A 13,132-nucleotide genomic window follows, 5' to 3' on the forward strand; every position below is an offset into this window, starting at 1 on the left:
CTAGATCTATCCCCGGCCACCAGTAGTCCTCCTTGGCTCTTCCTTTGGTCTTTACGATGCCCAAATGTCCTTCATGGGTGAGAGATAGTATGCGTTGTCTCAATGCGATGGGAGGAACCACTTTGTTGCCGCGCAGCAAAAACCCTGGGTTGTCTCCTAGGGACAGTTCTTCCTTCACTTCCCAAAATTGTTTTAGCTCCTCACTCAACAATCTCTTCTCTGGCCATCCTCTAGTTACGTATGCTTTGATTGCACTCAACTGATCGTCCTTGCTGTACTCCTCTTCCCATTCTTGGGCACTTATTGCTCTTTCATGGTCGCCTGTGAAAGCTACCGCATAGTCTTCCCAACCTCCTTCTTCTTGAGTTTCCGCGATCTCCTTGGCCGCAGCCCTGCTCAGGAAGTCCGCCACACTGTTGCGATGGCCTGGTAGGTATTCCACGTCGTAGACGTAGTCTATCAGCCGGAGCGTCATTTTCGCGATCCTCGGTGTCGCATGCTCATGCCCCCCTGACGTGAGGACCTTCACTAGCGGCTTGTGATCCGTTCGCAGCAAGAACCGTCCTCCCCATAGGAATTGCCGGAACCTCTCCATCGCCCACACAGCCGCTAGCATCTCCTTTTCAATGACGCTGAACTTGCTTTCGTTCGGCGCTAGCGCCCGCGATGCGAAACTGATCGTAGATACGCCCCCCTCTGCTGTCTTTTGCATGAGGACTGCCCCCAGCCCTCGATCACTGGCATCTGTCGTCAGCATGGTGGGGGCTTCCGGATCATATCCGTGGATCGGCACTGCCTCGCTGATGTTCTTTTTCATCTCCTCAAACTCCTGTTGATGCTCTCCCGTCCATACGAAGGTGGACTTGTTCTTGAGGAGTGACCTCATGAGATGCGTTTTGGAGGCGAAGTGGGCTACGAATTTGCTATAAAACTCCGCCATGCCCAGGAAGGTACGTACGTCCTCTTTGCTCGATGGTGTAGGCGCATCCCTTATAGCGGCGACATTTGATGATTTGGGTTCTATGCCGTGCTTCCTTATTTCATGGCCCAGGTAGGTGACGGTGTTCACGCTGAACTTGCATTTGTCCCATTGGGCGGTAAGCCCATTCTGCTGCAACACCGCTAGGACTTCTGCCAGTCTCTTGTCGTGTTCTTCTTGGGTGGCCCCCATCACCAAGATATCATCCTGAAAGTATTGGATACCCATTTTCCTGTGGAATAGCTTGTGCATCAGCTTCTGGAAGACCGCTGCCGCGGACGCAAGTCTGAACGGCATCCTCAGAAACTTATAGCACCCGAATGGTGTTATGAAGGATGTTAGATGGTTGCATGACTTATGCAGGGCAATCTGGTGATAGGCGGATGTGAGGTCCACTGTGGAGAACCACTGTGCTCCGTGGGTCTTCGCCAGCATCTCGTTGATCCTAGGCAAGGGAAACTTGTCGACGACGATGTTCTTATTCAGCTCTCTAAGGTCGACACACAGTCTCACCTTCCCGTTGGGCTTCTGCGCTACGACCAAGGGTGCCAGCCATTCCGCATTGTCTATCGCCTCGATTATGCCATTATCCTCTAACCTCTGTAGTTCTTCCTGCACGGCACTTCGTACGCGGAAGGGTATGTTGCGCACCTTGTGGGACACTGGTGTTGCTCCTTCTTTCAGTTGGATTTTGTGCGTAAACTTCGCCATCCGGCCGATGGTGTCTTTGAATACTTCAGGGAACTCCTCTTTCCAACGCCTTCCTTCCATGTCTGGGCCGTCATCCGTCATGACGACTTTCATGTTGTGGTAAATAATTTAATTACCGGTACTTAATTTGATGCGGAAAATCTATAATAATAGCTCAGTAAAATAAGAGACAGAATCCGTGGTATTAGAGGTTCGGAACGGGCTTTATTCCAAAATCAATTCGAATTGAGGACTCCATATTCCATCACCACGAAGGTTCAGGAAGTGAAGGACCATACTTTATTGACAGATAATCATATTTATAGAAGGGGCATTATAGTGAAACAGATGCAGGAGGCGTAACAGTTGATAACAGAGATAAAATCATACATGCGTAACTAAAATGGGTGTAACTAGGCGTAACAAAAGAACGTCATTTAGCTATGATGTCACAAATGGGTGGTTCCATGAAAGAATTTCGCAATGTCAGCAGAAATACTTGGCAGAGATGCGCGCGCAGCAGCATGACGTGTGATTGACGTGCAACTAGGGGGTGAAGGGGACTTGACATTTAGCTCTACATGTGGAGACAGAAGTCTGGGGTTATGTCAACCTAATCCCAAATCATATCTAACATCCTATGTTTAAAGAACTATGTTATCCAAAAAGAGAGGTCTCTTAGAATAGAATCTTATTCTATACTGACTATACTGACTGTTAGTGCGTGTACAAGCGTCTAAGTGTCTACACTAGATGCGAGGGCAGAAATCTTCCATAGTAACAGGGCTATGAATTACTTGCATAAAGACAGAGAAGCCGGGCCCTTTGCTCGGTAGCTGGAAGAATGTTTACTTAAACTACTAGACAGGAATGCATTGGATGGGGAGCGGAGCAGATAATCTCGAAGGTGAAATACAGTTTTTGGCAAGCAGACAGGTTGAGTCAGGCACCGTTAGCCGCGCAGGGAGTAGGACAAAGTTCATGGATACAGATGCGAGCTCAGACTGGAGCTTTCAGAGGCAGAAGGCAGGAAAAGGCTTAATGGCAGAATCAGGGCCTACTCGCCTGGACTGTAAAATGGCATAAATGAACCATATAAAGCCGGTGGCCTTTCATACTTAGGAATAGAATATCCGGCCCATTCATGGCGGATCTGAAAGAGGACATGTTGACGGTGGACGCACATGTGTTTGCGTCTTCATAACTGGAACTGGAGGGAACATACATGTACTTGTGATTTATACATGAAACCGTTGGGGTCCAAGATAGGGGACATAACTGATCATAAAAATCCATATTTCCACATTCCCTCCTTGTCCCCTACTTGCCCTTAAGAGATATCAATCTTCATCAATCCGTTGATCTGTTCATATAGCATCATTTGTTCTTCTTTCTTCTTCCGGGATGAATGAAATCTTGGTGGTGGAATACACGATGTGGCACACAGACCACAAATCGCTGGTCCACATTGTAGGCATAAGCAGCAACTGAATAATATGAGAAAGCCAATACCTAGGAAGGATAGGACCCTCCATCCCCAGGCTGACAATACACCCCAAAACCAACCGGACCAAGTCCAGGTGCCTGGATTCTGGTGTATCTGGCTTACAATCTTATGAAGGCGAGTTATGGCTTTATATACAGATGGCGAATTTTCTGGTATGAAAATGCAACAACTTGATCCGATGACCCTACAAGCTCCGCCCCTATCGGCCAGGATGACGTCAAGGACAAGACGATTTTGAAGCACAACAATCCGCATAGCAGACTGCTCTTCTGTTAAATTGCCTAAGGCGGAAATAGTTTCGTTCACTACTGCTTCAAGGGTTCTGGTTAATCTACGTATCAGCTTACTATTGGTAACTGTACCTATATAAGGAAAGAGACCTTTATTGAAATCTGTGTATTTTTCCCATGCTGTTTCAGTGTAATCGACTATTGGGAGATCTCTCCGTTCTCTATTGTGTACTAAATGAGTATTTCTGTGATAATCAGGAGGAGCTAGGAAAACAGGTGGCAAAAGGAATCCGATGTAGCAGGTACCATCCCAATCTAGAGGCAGACGTATATATGCAGTCTGACCACATACAAAGTAGGAATGGTGAGAAGCTCTAAATGTAGACTTGCCTTGATCACGGAATTCTATTACAGTGGTGCACTTACTATGGCCCATATGTATGGAACCATTCTTTCTTACACACAATTCACCTTTAACTGGAAATACTGACATAGCGGGCAAAATTGGTGCAGCTTCGGATTCGACATTCAGGATCATGAGATTAAGCGTAAAATTACCTAATCCATATACTTCATTTTCTAGATCAGTTCCTGTTCTTTTGGGAAGTCCCTCCTTGTTAGGGTAGCAGACTTTAAGCAAAACTAAGTTCAGGTTTCCCCATACCCAGTTGTCTTGATAAACTGCGGAATTCGAATCTAGGGAATTAATTAAACTAAACCATGCTCCACAGGAGCCATTGTGTGTGAACGGATATGGAAAGAGAGGCAGAATTCCCTTATAGTTCTGATAGGGAGGGAGTCGGCCACATATCCAACAATTTGTAGCATTGCTAGCCTGATGGGAATGATGTAACATACTAATAAAAGTGTTATTGCGCAGCGCAAATCTATAGGACAACTCATGCGGGGGTAATTCACTAAAAGAATGTTCAGCAGTAACATTGTAAACATGTTTAGAAATAGGATAATATATGTGCAACAATATACTTGCAGCGATTATTAGAAGATTTAAGAAAAACAAAATTAATAACGTCACTGTGCAATGACTACGCAGTGATTTACAGTACGCATGTTGTTTCAATTGCATCTTTCGGTTTCTTTCTCTATTCAGGTCTAGGGAATACATGTCAGAGACAAATTCGACCGATTCACCTTGGAGAGGACTTAAACAATCAAATTGTCTGACTTGTTAGACCGTAGTTTTAGTTTATATAGTTCCTTGTCACTCAGTTCAACCAAAGGAAGCTTTGAGTCAATCGGTGAAGACACGTGAGGTGTGTTGTTTACATCGGACGGTAGTCCATGAAATTTCTTGATATGACTTGAATGTATCCAGCCTTTGCGACCTTCGATTTTCACGGCTGTCCTCGTGGTGAGCAGTACGAGTTGAGGCGATTTCCACCTAGGATCCAGCTGAGTCTTTCGGTCAAAATTCCTCACTAACACCAGGTCCCCGGGAACTACGTCATGGGGTTTCACCTCGGTGTTGTCGGGAAAGGCTGCAGCTACCTGTGAACGACAAGATTGTAGTGCAGACATCAAGGAAGCCAAGTAATCTGTCAGCATATTACAGTCAACATCAGTTATTTTGCGTGGTATAGGTGTCCCCCACATATTTGGTGGTCTTCCGAAGATCACCTCATAAGGGGATAGCCCTGTTCGAGAGTGCGCTACCATTCTCATGTAAAAGAGTGCAACTGGTAAGGCTACTACCCAGTCGACACCTTTCTCTCTACATATTTTGGACAATCTAATTTTCAGAGTTTGATTATGTCGTTCCACGAGACCTGCTGCCTCGGGGTGTCGGACACAGTGAAATCTCCATTGATAGCCTAATAAAAGTGAAAAGTGTTTCATTAGTTCGGATGAGAACGGCTGGCCGTTATCTGAGTAGACAACACGTGGTAAACCGTACCGTGGGAAGAATTCTCGAACCAACTGTTTGGCAGTAGTCGGGGCAGTGTAATCTGAAACCGGGTATGCTTCTGTCCAACGGGAAAGAGCACAGACAACTACAAGAACATATTTGAATCCTCGACATCGTTCCATCTGGATATAATCCATCTGGAGGACTTCAAAAGGGTGCTCAGGAGGCTGAAATCCACCCTGTTCTACGGGGATGCTTTTACCTGGGTTAAACTGACAACAGATCATACAGGTACGAACTTTTTGTTTAGCTGCTGCTCGTAAATGTTTGTTAAACCAAATGTGTTGAATGCTGTCTAGCATAGCTTTTTCTCCTAGGTGTGCTGGACTATGTATTGTATTAATGATAACTTGAACCATAGAATCAGGAAGGAACCATACAGATTTTTCCTTCGTCATCCATCCTTGATCCGTTTGGATCCCTCCTAATTCAGTCCATTTCTTTATTTCATCTGGTGTAGCATGTGTCTGTATGTCAATTACGTCAAGAGCGGGATCCTTAACCATCATGCAATGTGTTGGTGTCGGAACTATTGTCTTTGTCATGTCAGATGTGTGAGTTTGAGCAGTCTGTTTAGCTGTTCTGTCAGCTAGGTCATTGCCTTGGGAAATGATATCAGTAACTTTCGTATGAGCTTTACATTTCATAATTGATATTGCAGTGGGTAGATGTATTGCATCTAATAAGGCATGAATGAGGGGTCCGTGCTGAATGTGAGCACCGTGAGAAGTTAAATAACCTCTCTCTCGCCACAGCACGCCGAAGTCATGTACAACTCCGAATGCATAACGTGAATCAGTGTATATGTTGACTTTTTTATTCGTAGCTTGAATACAGGCTTGTGTCAGAGCGATGAGCTCTGCTGCTTGAGCGGACAAGGTATTTATGCAATTTGTTTCAATAACTTCAGTGTCTGTTGTGACTGCATACGCGGCCACTAGCTCTCCTGTACTTGTTCTCATACATGAACCATCTACATACAACGTCAGGTCTGGGTCTGACAATGGGACATCTGTCAAGTCTTGTCTAGGTTTCGTCGTGATAGTAATAACTTCAATACAATCATGTGCTAGTGGGTCTGTTCCGTTTACTGGTAACAGTGTGGCAGGATTCAATGTACTACAACGTCTGATTTCTATGTGTGGCTGAAACAATGTTAATTCGTAACCGGTGAGTCTTGCTATAGTCAAGTGTTGTGTTTGCGTTCGGTTCAAGAGAACCTCTACTGCGTGTGGTACTTGTACTGTCAATGGATGTCCTAACACTATGGCATCGCTTTGTCTGATTGCTAAAGCTGTTGCTGCCACTGATTTCAGGCACGCAGGCAGAGCCTGAGCTACGGGATCTAACGTACTAGAGAAATAAGCACATGGTTTGTGTGATCCTGCTTGTTCCTGAGTGAGTACTGACAAGGCAGTACCTTCGCGTTCTGTAACAAAGAGTGTAAACTGTTTATTGTAACATGGTGTTGCTAAAACAGGTGCTTGACATAAAGCTTTCTTTAGGCTTTCAAAAGCTTGTGTATGTTCCTGAGTCCAAGGGAGGACAGTCGATGTGGCTGCCTCCTGTGTTGTCAACTGAATGAGTGGTTTTGCTAGAAATGCATACTGAGGGATCCACTGCCTACAATATGAAGTGAGGCCTATAAAAGCCCGCACCTCCTTTTGTGTCTTGGGTATTGGCATGTTAGCAATTAACTGGATGCGATCTGGTGTAAGCTGCCTTCCCTCCTTGGACAGCGAGTGCCCAAGGGAAACAACTCGCTGGACACAGAATTGCAGCTTAGAAGGGGACACCTTGTGCCCCTTTTCGGCCAAAAATTGTAAAACCGTCAGTGAGGCTTTTTCACATTCAGGTTCGCTTCTAGCGGTGATCAGCAGATCATCGACATATTGAAGCAGGGCAGTGTTGACTGGCATGTGGATACTGTCAAGTTCTCGTTTCAGTGCTTGGCTATAGATGCTGGGGCTTTCAGTGAATCCTTGAGGTGCGCGTGTGAATTTAAAGCTTCGTCCATTTAAACTAAATCCGAACAAGTATTGGCTTTCCGGATCTATTGGGACGCTGAAAAAGGCATTCTTGAGATCAATTACAGTAAAGAATGTTGCTTCGGAATCAATGGCTGTCAGTAATGAAGAAATGTCTGGGACTACGGGGTATTGTGGTACAATACATTTATTTAATTCGCGCAGATCAATAACCAATCGATATACTGGCGGGGCTTTTGGATCAGTTCGTTTAAGAATCGGAATTATCGGGGAATTACATACATTGGAGTCGGTTTCCACAACCACTCCTTGGGTAATAAGCTCGTCAATGATTTGCAGTAAAGCCACTATAGCATCTGGGGGTAACTTGTATTGTCGCACTCGTGGTAGTACTACTCCTGTCTTTAGTGTGACTCGATATGGTGTAATGTTCATGCAACCAACATCTGTAGGGCCTTGTGCCCATAAATGTGTGGGTAAAGTCTGCAGTCGGTGATCCATGTCTCGGGACACGTAGTGCCCTTTGAAATCACGTAAAAACAATCTTACTCCTTCCGGAGAACAACATATTATAGCTCCTAGAGCTTTCAATGTTTTTATACCTAACAAGTTTTCTGGACATGATTTAGTAAGCAATAAATCTGTAGTTCGTGTCAAGGGACCAATCGTAAGTGGAAGAGGCTGTGATACTTCGTTAATGATAGGTTTTCCTGAAAAGCCAAGGGAAATATTCTGTGAGCCTGAGAGGGGTGCCCCTGGAACTTCACTACGTTTTATGGTTGTTCGGCTTGCCCCTGTATCAAGTAAAAATTTTCTATCTTGGCCTAATAGTTCACTGTGTACATAAGGTCCTTCTTGATCTACAGGGACCTCGATAAGGGGTAAGCCAACTTCCCTCTCTAGGCTGTTTCATGAGTATCGTTGATAATCAGGATAGTCATACTGTGCGGTCTGGTACATCTGTTGTGTCGTTGTTTGTGTGGCAGCAATAGGCTGCGGTGGTGGAACTGGCATAGATTGTTGCGGAGCTGGCATGGACTGTGCATGCTGCGGGGCTCCTTGTTGGTTCTGATCCTGTCTAAGTGGCCGTGGTCTTTCTTTTGTATTACCTATGGCGATATTATGTTTTAAAACTGGACAATCGTGTACATAATGACCTGGCTGTTTACAATAGTTGCATGTCCCTTTTACAGGACCTGCTGAAACACTGGACTGTGTCATACCCTTTTTATGACCGTCAGCTGGAACTGTCTGGGAAACTAGCATTTTCATTTTCGTGTCTTTCATGCGTCTTTGTTCATGTTCTTGTTCCTCTCTAATTCTATTGTGATGGTACTGTAGCATTTGTAACATTTGTGACGGAGTGTTACCTTGCCAGGTACTCTCGAATTTCAATACTCTATTCTTAACTTGGGGCAAGGAATTTTCAACTAATTTTGTCACAAACAGATGTGGATACGATTCGCTACTTGCTTTTATTCCACTATTTATACCAAAACATTTTTCGAATCGGGCATAGAAATCACTAGTGTCTTCATCTTGCTTTTGTTTACAGGCTGAGATTGCACCCCAGTCTTCCTTTTTCGTAGTTAATAAACGTGGCAGTACCTGTACTAGTAAACCTGGTAGTGTTTTGGTCTTGTCCCCAAGCCCTGAACCTGGACCTCGAGCTTTTTCTTCGTTTTCTAATGCTGTCCAATCTATCTTTTGGTCTCCCACCTCCCAATCCTTTTCCTTGAGTTTTTCGTAAATGCCCGCAGGCATTAATACCTTCAATATTTTCATAATGTCGGGATAGGTATACTCTCCCATGAGCAACATGTCTTTAATTTCACGGTGGAAACCCGCTGGGTCTTTGTCATGACTGGGTACCACTTTCTTCATTTCTAATAGTTCTATTTTAGATATGGGTGTGTATACAAACACACGTTTAAACTGATTGTCATCACCTTTTATCGGGTGCACTTCGCGTAAGGGATTCTGTCTATCCATGTAATACGTCGTTCTTTCTTTTATGGGCAGTGAGACATGTTCGGGACATACAAAAAGAAAGTACTGTTTTCTGGATTCCAGTATTTCTCTAATTAACTCAGTACCTGAACCTCTCCATTTATTCGTGAGTAATTCAGTCAATATATCAGGTAGGGGACCAGGATCAGAGTGTTGGCTTTTATATAATATAAGGAGTTGTTGAATCATATAGATACCAGCTAAACGCTGTTCATCTGGGGTGAGGTTCAAAAACGTATGTGCGAGTGTATCATCACTATATTTCCCGGGACTGTCAACCCAGTGAACGGCTGACCTGGCTAATTCTTGTTCGTCCATAGAATCGAGTATATGATAACCCCTTCGTTCTCTGAGTAATTTGTCAGCGGCTTGGAACGAATGTTCGGGGGACCTTATATTTATTTATAGGTGTTTGGAAATTTCTGCTATTATCTGGACGTATCGGATCAGTAAAGCATCTAGTATTATTGCAAGATCTTCCTCTACCTACATAGGCCATTGTTTCTAACTGTCCTGTGGGTAGTTCTAATTCTTCCTCCTCTTCGGTTTGTTCAGGCTGGTCTACTGCTAATCTTTCTTCGTGTATTCGTTCTACTTCTTTGCGGATCTTTCGGCACATAGCTATTATACTTAATCGTTTATCATGTCTCCCCTCTGATATATTCCGACTCCATGTGGTAAGAATTTGCATTTCTTCCGGATTTACCCCTGGTCGGTCTTGATTTCTGATCACACAATTTATGAGGAAACGTAACAGTTCCCCCTGTATCTCCACTTTCTGGTATTCCATGGCTCTATTAATACTCTCAGAATCTCGCCCTGACTGGACAAAGTGATATATATTTTCTAAATGTGTAGTCATTCCTGGTAGCCTCCCTAAATATATTGCAGCTCGCCGGATACGTAATGATGCCAGCAGCATTTCGTCCTCTTTGCCGGGCACAGGGTCATATCTACAATCTATTAGAAGTTCCTTAAGCATGTCGGGAGTTACTAGTTTGGGCGTACGTTGGTGGGCTAATTCTTGAAAGGAAAGTTTATTTACTCTGGGTGGCGTGGAAAAAATGTTTGCTGTACCTCCCGTAGCACCACCTGGGGTGCTGGGTATGAAAGGATTCGTTGAACGTGATATAGCAACCATAGGTGTGGGTACAGCTGTAGGAACAGATGTGCTTGCCGGAACTTGTGTCGGAGTTTGTTGTTGCGGAGGTACAGACGGAGGGTCTTGGCGTTGAACCCCCTCGGCAGGCGGTCTATGTGGTGCAATATTAGCATACTCGGGAGCTGCGTCGTCTAAATAAGAAGAAAGGAAAACATCTTCTGCGGTTCTGGGATGCCCTTTGGGATGAGCTTTTATCGGAAACAATGGGGGTGGCAAGTCTTTTGGTATCTCCGGAGTAGCCTTAGGTAACCCTTCGGCCAGAAGAGGATACATACCACTCATAAGGGCATTTCTTTGTCTGTCTATTTGTTCTGACTTTACTCGAGTACCTTCTTCAATTAATAGATTTTCTCGAACTTTATTTGAATTCTCCTTACTTTTCTCTTCCTGTCTGAGCGCTTTTTCTGTACGTCTATATGATTCTTTACGCCATAATTCAATGGCATCTTTCTGTGACTGTCTAGCTTTCTTTTTCCATAATTCTTCCTCTACTTTCATGATGCAATCTGCATCCCAGGTCCCAGCTGCGGGCCACCTCTGACTTTCTGGTAATTCCTTGGTGTAGTCTACCCATAAATCAAGAAATAATATGGCGTCTAGGCCATGTTTATGATACATAAAGTACCCTGGAGTGTCCCTAGGAGGAATGGGAACAGCTTCTTCGAGTACCCCTTTTCTAGTTTTTATCTGTCTTAATTTCGAAAAGAGCGGCATATTGAGAACTGATCGGATACCTAATTTTGAACACGTTTAATACAACAAAACACAATAATGAACAGTCATTCACACCACAATATGCAGAACGTATTTAAAACATTTTAACATTTAACATTTAATAAACAACAATGATGGCTATTTAGGGAACTAGTCACTAAGCATAATACTCGGCACTAACTAGGTAATTCTGAATTTATATACTAGACATACTTGATATACTGCTAAACAGTACAGATACACTGCTGAAACAGTGCAGACCGGATTTGTGTACCCAAACCCGTCTTGACCGGCACAACCTATGTGCACGTCAGAACGCCTCCCCGACAATGGTACTCACTGGGTAGCTCGGAACGGAAGGCCTCGGAACTGAACTGAACTGGACTTGAACCGGACTGGACTCGACTCGAAACTTCGGAACCTCGGAAACTGGTGGGCCTCTGTATACCTCGGATCTTGCTCTCTCAGCTAGGCTCTGGTCGGGATACTTCGCACTTCTCACCGCCTCGTCTGGGTGTTGATCGCAGCCTCAGTTACCCCCGCTCGGCAGGAGGGAGATACAGGAAATCCTGTGGGTACGCGTTGTTGTCCGTCCAGCTGTGGCAAGAGACCGGGCCTGCAACGCACCTCCGGCGCGTGAGATGAGAAAGTGTCCCTGTTCGAGCGCCATATATGTGGTAAATAATTTAATTACCGGTACTTAATTTGATGCGGAAAATCTATAATAATAGCTCAGTAAAATAAGAGACAGAATCCGTGGTATTAGAGGTTCGGAACGGGCTTTATTCCAAAATCAATTCGAATTGAGGACTCCATATTCCATCACCACGAAGGTTCAGGAAGTGAAGGACCATACTTTATTGACAGATAATCATATTTATAGAAGGGGCATTATACTGAAACAGATGCAGGAGGCGTAACAGTTGATAACAGAGATAAAATCATACATGCGTAACTAAAATGGGTGTAACTAGGCGTAACAAAAGAACGTCATTTAGCTATGATGTCACAAATGGGTGGTTCCATGAAAGAATTTCGCAATGTCAGCAGAAATACTTGGCAGAGATGCGCGCGCAGCAGCATGACGTGTGATTGACGTGCAACTAGGGGTGAAGGGGACTTGACATTTAGCTCTACATGTGGAGACAGAAGTCTGGGGTTATGTCAACCTAATCCCAAATCATATCTAACATCCTATGTTTAAAGAACTATGTTATCCAAAAAGAGAGGTCTCTTAGAATAGAATCTTATTCTATACTGACTATACTGACTGTTAGTGCGTGTACAAGCGTCTAAGTGTCTACACTAGATGCGAGGGCAGAAATCTTCCATAGTAACAGGGCTATGAATTACTTGCATAAAGACAGAGAAGCCGGGCCCTTTGCTCGGTAGCTGGAAGAATGTTTACTTAAACTACTAGACAGGAATGCATTGGATGGGGAGCGGAGCAGATAATCTCGAAGGTGAAATACAGTTTTTGGCAAGCAGACAGGTTGAGTCAGGCACCGTTAGCCGCGCAGGGAGTAGGACAAAGTTCATGGATACAGATGCGAGCTCAGACTGGAGCTTTCAGAGGCAGAAGGCAGGAAAAGGCTTAATGGCAGAATCAGGGCCTACTCGCCTGGACTGTAAAATGGCATAAATGAACCATATAAAGCCGGTGGCCTTTCATACTTAGGAATAGAATATCCGGCCCATTCATGGCGGATCTGAAAGAGGACATGTTGACGGTGGACGCACATGTGTTTGTGTCTTCATAACTGGAACTGGAGGGAACATACATGTACTTGTGATTTATACATGAAACCGTTGGGGTCCAAGATAGGGGACATAACTGATCATAAAAATCCATATTTCCACAATGTGCCCACCTGGGTTCAACTTTATGCCCAACGCTCCTTGATCTCTCCAGCCCGACACCGATG

The sequence above is a fragment of the Triturus cristatus genome, chromosome 4_2, assembly GCF_964204655.1.
Source record: "Triturus cristatus chromosome 4_2, aTriCri1.1, whole genome shotgun sequence".
Lineage (NCBI taxonomy): Eukaryota > Metazoa > Chordata > Amphibia > Caudata > Salamandridae > Triturus > Triturus cristatus.